Source organism: Neopsephotus bourkii, unplaced genomic scaffold, assembly GCF_033783945.1.
Source record: "Neopsephotus bourkii isolate Nb327-2 ecotype Australia unplaced genomic scaffold, CSIRO-AGI_Nbou_v1 NB_1508, whole genome shotgun sequence".
In the NCBI taxonomy this organism is placed as follows: Eukaryota; Metazoa; Chordata; class Aves; order Psittaciformes; family Psittacidae; genus Neopsephotus; species Neopsephotus bourkii.
This window is the reverse complement of record NW_026901984.1, coordinates 504,835-511,449: the sequence shown is the minus strand read 5'-3', so window position 1 is coordinate 511,449 and position 6,615 is coordinate 504,835. Positions and strand designations below refer to the sequence as shown.

General features: G+C 43.4%; 1 long non-coding RNA gene across 1 annotated transcript; it reads right to left on the bottom strand.

Moving 5' to 3' along the window:
- Positions 1 to 820: 820 nt before the first annotated feature.
- Positions 821 to 6,304, bottom strand: LOC133221026 (uncharacterized). The gene is made up of 2 exons (XR_009727860.1): positions 6,196 to 6,304; positions 821 to 1,285 (listed from the first exon to the last, which is right to left on the bottom strand). It is a non-coding gene; the product is annotated as an uncharacterized LOC133221026 (long non-coding RNA).
- Between the last annotated feature and the right edge of the window lie 311 nt (positions 6,305 to 6,615).

Genomic DNA, 6,615 nt, shown 5'->3' with positions numbered 1-6,615 from the left:
CCCAGCTGGGCAAGGATGCATGTGTCCTCCTCAAAGGGACTGATCTATCACATTGAGCCCTCATGCCCTCCGGAGAGTCGTCAGACACATTGTTTTGGGGAGGAGGGTGGCTTCCTCACCCAGGAGTGTAAAGAGCATCCAGAGCATGATGCTGTCACCCCAGGAAATATTGGAAAATCCTGCACCATTTCCTTCAGCTCCTGACACCATAGAGTAAGCTGCATGAGACACTTTCTTGGAGGGAAGTAGGTGGCCTCCCAACAGCGTCTAGCTGGACAAGGTCCTCCTGGTGCCCCCAGGAGCTTTTAAACTGAGCTGGTGGAGGAGTGACAGTTTGGGGAAACTGACCCTTTCCTGTGCCTTAGTAGGAGCCAGCTCAGGACAAAATGATCCTGTTATCCTGGGTCCCTTTCACTTTCTAACATTTGCTTTGGCTGAGCGAGTATGTCTTTATACAAACACAACTCCTGTGTGTGATTTTCCCACCTTCCTTTGACCATATTGACAGCTAAATGATGGGGACTGCACATCCTGCAGAGGCAAAACTGCATGACACAACACAGGCCAAATTATAACTGGGTGACCCTGATGTAAATGCAGCCCCATGACACTTATATTCATGTATCTTCCAGATTCACATCATTATCTCTGAAAACACCCACTGCTTTTCATACTGCAGTATCTCCCCACAGACAAGGGTAAGGCAATGTGCTGAAAACACAAGACACCGAGCACTTGTGTCTTACGCCTAGATCTGCCGCTAATTTCACGTTAGCTTGTCTTTCCTGTCGGAGAAAATGATGTTAAGGTGCTGACTTGGTTGGCTGGTTGATAAAATAATTTATTCTGGCTGTAGAAGGTGATACGACAGAACGAGCCTTTCCTAGGAATGTAACTGTCATAACAATTTCTGTGTGGCAGGCAAGGTTCTCTGGTCTATAGGGAGATGTCCCATTTCATCACAGCAAGTGCTCTGCATCAGCTGTGGAAGAGTAAGCGAAAACAACTGCTTGGTGCTCCATGCACACCATCAGGGAGTTGGCACATGTTGTAATTCACAAAGGAGAAGCAGGTGAAGATCATCTGCTCTCCACAATGTCACTGGGATGGGTGAAGGGGCAGCATAGCCTCTTGCAGAAGATGGCAGACCCAGATCAAGCCTGCACGAGCCAAAAGAGGGATTCAGAAGTGCATCTTCCATCCTCCAGCCAACGGCTGGGCCATAAACCCACAGAACTCTGTGGTGTAGTCAGTGTGAACATCTCTCCGGACAAGAGCAAAATGACTGCAAACAGCACAGGAGTTAGCGTACATTTAAATGCAAGGCCTATTCTGGGCTTGAAAGCAAATCCCCCTCAGTTTGGATACGCTTAACATATGGTGTGCTAATGGTCTTCCAGTTTTTATTAGCATTTTTGAAAGGCTGAATTTTGTCCTGCTCCAGAATGGAAAAACCCTGGATTTTGGTTTAATTAACCTATATGTGGCTAGCCCTCATTCTGATCAGCATAAAATGCTTTGTAAGTTATCAGTGAAGAGCACTATTTAAGAGATGTTATTCCTTGGGTGTCCTGGAAGATTTAACATTTACTCCGTATGCTCTAAAGTGTCGTTAGTCTGCAAATCCAAAACACCATTTCAGACAGAACAAAGGCAGTCCTCTTCAGCAAGTACTAATTTCACAGGAAGTTTTAACTTCCAAGATTCATCCATATTTTAGTGTAAGTTTCATTTGCAGTTATTTCATGCAGTTTTCTGCTTGAAAAAACTGTGTTAGCTTTAGGAGATAGTATATCTTGTCAGCCTTCGTAATGCAAAAAAACAGTTAAAGCTATTACTTGGCTTAAACGCTTGGGAAGAGAATTCCTCCTCAAAGAAGTTTTGCAAAACTTGAAAGAAAAATGGGAACTGAAGCTCAGAACGGAAATAATTTTGCAGCCTGAATTGCAGTGGAGGTGAACGATATGGGCTGGAACATAAAATCCTTATTTCTGCTATTACAATGCTGGAAGGCAGATGTTATTCACCAGAAAAGACGAACATCATGAGCTCCAGCCAGTCGAAAACTGAAAAGGCTGGTTTCTGGAAGGTGGCTCTCTTTTATAAACAGTACTATCATAGCTAAGTTACTCTGTAGTGCCTATTGACTGAGGCTCGCAATTGCTGCACTCCCTATGGCAGCACGAATGCTGTCGGACTATCAGGTTAAAGTGAGCAATTGCAAGTCTAACCCATGAGCCACCATTAGCAGCAGTTCCCATTGCAGCAGAACCACCTTCAGTCTTCCTCCTGTTCCTGCGAAGTGGCAGCAGGCCAAAAGGGATTGAATCTGCTGCCTCTCATTGTTCTGACAAAATTGAAGTAAAGGTATCCAAACAGAAGAGTGTCCCAGATCAATGCTTCCTGCTTTGAAAATAAACATTCCATCTTTCCTTCTGTATTCACTGAATTTGCCATTTATGCAGCAGCAGGAGACCATTATCTTGTGACAATGTTCTGCTCTACTGACATTACCTCTTAATTATATCTTCATTAAAACCAAATTAGAAAGCGGTCAGGAAAGTTAAGCCAACTGAATTGCTCATTTGGCTGAACATCCCGACACCTTTTTTTTCAGAAAAGTGATGCTGGCTCACTCAACAAAATGTTTAACGATCCACCTCGCTGCTGGGAAGTGTTTATTTTCACTTTAAATGGTGAACCTGCTGCTCAGTCACACTGCATTCCTTCTGAAAGTATCATGCTTAGTTAAATACTAGCATGGCCTTATTGCTGGTTTTGCCCATACCTGCGAGGTGGTGATGTTAGATTGTGTTTGCCACTGTTATCTCTTTACATCATTTCTTCATTAAAGCTGAAATAACCTATGCCTGATGAGTATGGGAAGAACCAGGAAATTTCACTCCCCAGCAACAGAGAATTTGTGCTCCCCTGCAGCAGAGCCGGTACCTGCCTGTCACCCTTCCCTCTCCTGCACTGTGAGGACAGCTACAGAGGGATGCCAGGACAGACATCAGCTGAGACAGCCAGCTGTTGGAAACCTCTTCTTCTCCTGAAGGGCAGAGGGCAGGGCTGCCTGCCAGGCCAGCTGCAGAGGTGCTCCCTGAAGCACCCCTCACAGGAGAAGGTGCCACACACTGCCAACAACTGGCTCCTATGTCAGGCTTTTGGGTGGCCCTCTGTCCCTGACTGTGTGGACAACCCCTTTTGTCCTTCAAGTACTGTGGGAGTTGAGCAACAGTGACCCATGCCTCACGCCCAGGACTTGACAGACTTGTGTGACCAACATGGGAGGACTCAGACCTCCAGTCCTTCAGTTTTAACACCTTTCAAGCCCTGCTCCTCTCCCCAGGGCTGCAACATCCCCTAGCAAAGATTCCTCCGTAGCCTACAACAGTCAGACTCTTTGGGAACAAGTTGCAGCATTCAAACCTATCAGTTCAGGTATTACCTGTCAAGTGCATACACAAGACGTCTCACAAATATCATAAGCCACATGAACCTCTCTCCACCAGGAAGACAGAGATAATTATCCTCCATGAGCCTATAGACTCAAAGTGCCACAATTGCCAGTGTTTGGCAGCACAGGGACACGCTCGCTATCACCCAGTATTCTTGTCATCACAGTTAAATATTAGGGAGCAATCAATTAATAGTTAAGTATAATATGGGGAAAAATACAGAGGAATATTTTTTTTAAGACCTATTCTACATAAAGCTATATAGATGAGAAAAAGAAATGTTTCACTTTGAGCAAATAACAGAAATCAGACCCCTTATAACACAGGTCTTCAAGTGAAGAGAGTTTGCAGAGTTTCAGTGAAGAAAGCCAGAGGCAAAGTCTACCTGTGAACCTGGACAGCTCACCGTTCATGCTAAGCAGCTTTGGCAGCCAGAACTGCACAAGAAGATGGGAATTCTAAAATCATGGATTCCTTGGTTCCAGTGATCTGCAGCTGCAGTTTAAGTAAGGGAAAATATACACTTTTGGTCCGAAAATTGACGGGAAAAGAAGGAAGAAGGGGTACTAGCTCCTTTATGTTCAAAGTTTAGAGTAGGAAAATTTGTAATTCTATTACATGGATGCTACCATGTCAGACCATAGGGGGAAACAGCAACCAGCTCCCCATTACACCTTTGAAGGGTGATTTAATATGGAATTTCCAAAGACAATCAGTGCTGGCACTAATGTCGGTGAATGTACCACATACTTACAATGTCTGACGCGCATAAGGAGAAATTTTGGCACTTTGGAGCTCTTGGTCCAATCCTGCTTGTCCCTTCACCTCTCAGATGCATAGCTGCAGGGAAATGACTTCACCTGTCACGAAGTGCAGTAGGGAAGTAATTCTTAAAAGATGATAACCTGCCCAGGGTGTAGTTGATGGATTGTGTTGCATTTGGGGTGGAGAAAATAATCAGAAGAAAAATGAGCACAAGAAGAATGATACAAACCTATCAATCAAGGAGTTATAATGAATCTCTTTGGTTTGTGTAAACTAATGCAAAGGAGAAACATTGTGTGTTCAGCCAGGCTATTGTTTCTTTAAGGGCTGTACCTTACATTTTATAGCTGTATTTTATAGATAATCTATGATGCTTCATTTCTGTTCAAAATAAACCTGAATTAGAAGGAAAAAAGGCAGGGAGATAGAAAGAGAGAACATGCAGCACAAATGAAGCTGATGCAATCATTTCCAGTTCTAAAACAGAGCAGGTAAGATGAGGATGCGGCTGGTTTAGTGATCACTGTAATCAGCACAATTGACTGCTTACAGATGACTAATTTTCAGTTCTAGGGAGGTAAATTGAGACTTACATATTTCAGCTTTATGCTAGCACTACAGGTAATGTAAGACAAACGGTCTGTGAATTCCTAATACCAAAGATATTTGTGGATTATAAAAGAGCACAGAATGTAGACACGGGGTAAAGTTATGGAAATACAGATTTGTATTCAGATGAAATTTAAAACAAGCCTTGAGGTGAATTTTCTTTCAGTTTAATTATTCCTTGGATCCATTCAGACCCATCTGTATGTTAATCAAAAGTGATCATAACGGTTTTGTTGGAAAATGGAAAATGGATCTCGATAGATGCTCATTATATTTAATTTTGTTAACAGCTGAAGAATCAACAAGAGGAATGAACTTAATACAGCAAGAAATGAGGTTCTTAAAAAGAGGAATGAAGAGTAAGATAGAAAATTATTAAATTAAAGAACTAAAGCTGTGCTGGACATCCTAATTAAAATATACAGAGAAATGATGGAGCAGGGGACATATGAGAACCGACAGATGTGGATAAACAGCAGAGGAGGAGAGCATGGGAAGTTATCCTAGGAAAAGAAGGGTAAGACAGGACACAAAGGCAAAGTTCCCGGACAGAATGCATTCCTTCTGTCCAACAACAAGGACAATGATGCAGGGAACAGAAGGTACGGGACAGGGTGCAACCTATGGGAGTGTGACCCCAAAAGCAAAGGGATAAGTGGCAGCTTTTGGTCAGAATGAAGCAGGTGGGAGGTAGGTCAATGCACTGGCAGCAGTTTGCAGAGTCGTCTGACTAAGATAAACCACCACTGCTATTTTGCTCTCACTCCACACTGACATTACAGCCCTCTGACTAGGAGGGGTGACCAGGTTCATCCTAGAGAAAGAAACACATTCAGCTCTGTGAAGTCGAAACACTTCATAGGAAAAGACACCAATTCATTTTTTATATTTGTATATACTTTTACTGAAAAAAAAAAACCAAAACCGTGTTGTCTGAGTCCCAAACACAATTTTGCTAACAGATAACAGGTCATGCCTTTGAGAAATCTGATCCTCCCTGGGTTCCACAAACAGCACCAATGCATCTAAACTAGTCTTCTAGGCAGCTTTTGCACAAGGTCATGTCAAGGAAAATCACCAATATGTGCTGCTATTACAGTCCGTACTTCATTAAGGCAAAATCTAATCTTACCCAAAGCCACTTCTTAGCAGAGGTGACATTATAAGAAAAGGGGATTCTTGCTCCAGCCCTTACCAGGCATTTTCTTGCGTGGCTTGCTGGCAGTGTGTAGTTGGTTGGGCTGTGTCACCAGTGAGTCACAGAGGTACAGAAAACTGTTTTTGAGCTCTGAAACTTCCTTCTAAAGAGGAAAACCATTGTGTACTTCAACAGCCATAGAAGGAAGGACATGACACTCACAGCCTTCCAGAAAGATGGAGGTCAGCCAGGGAAAGGAGGTGGGGAACAGTTCTCAAAATCAGAGGAAGCGTGATGGCCCACAGTTTGAGGAGGATGGTGTCATCAGGTGATGACATTAGACATTAGACATTAGACCATGCAATGATGTCACAGTGGAAAAGAACCACCCCAGCTGCCAGCACCCTGCAGGGACCAAGAGATAGCCTGAAAGGGAGCATCAAGATAGTGATGAGGGAGTAGGACTTGTCCACAGAGGACATCAGGGGACAGGACTGGGGTAGGAGAAAGCAGGCTATCATGCCTTTGCCTTATGGCTGTTGTCCTTATCATAAGATACTGAAGGAAAATGGGCAAGAAGTTATAGAGGAAATCATGTTGACTAATGTCCATGTTGACTAATGTTGACTAATGTCCATGCTG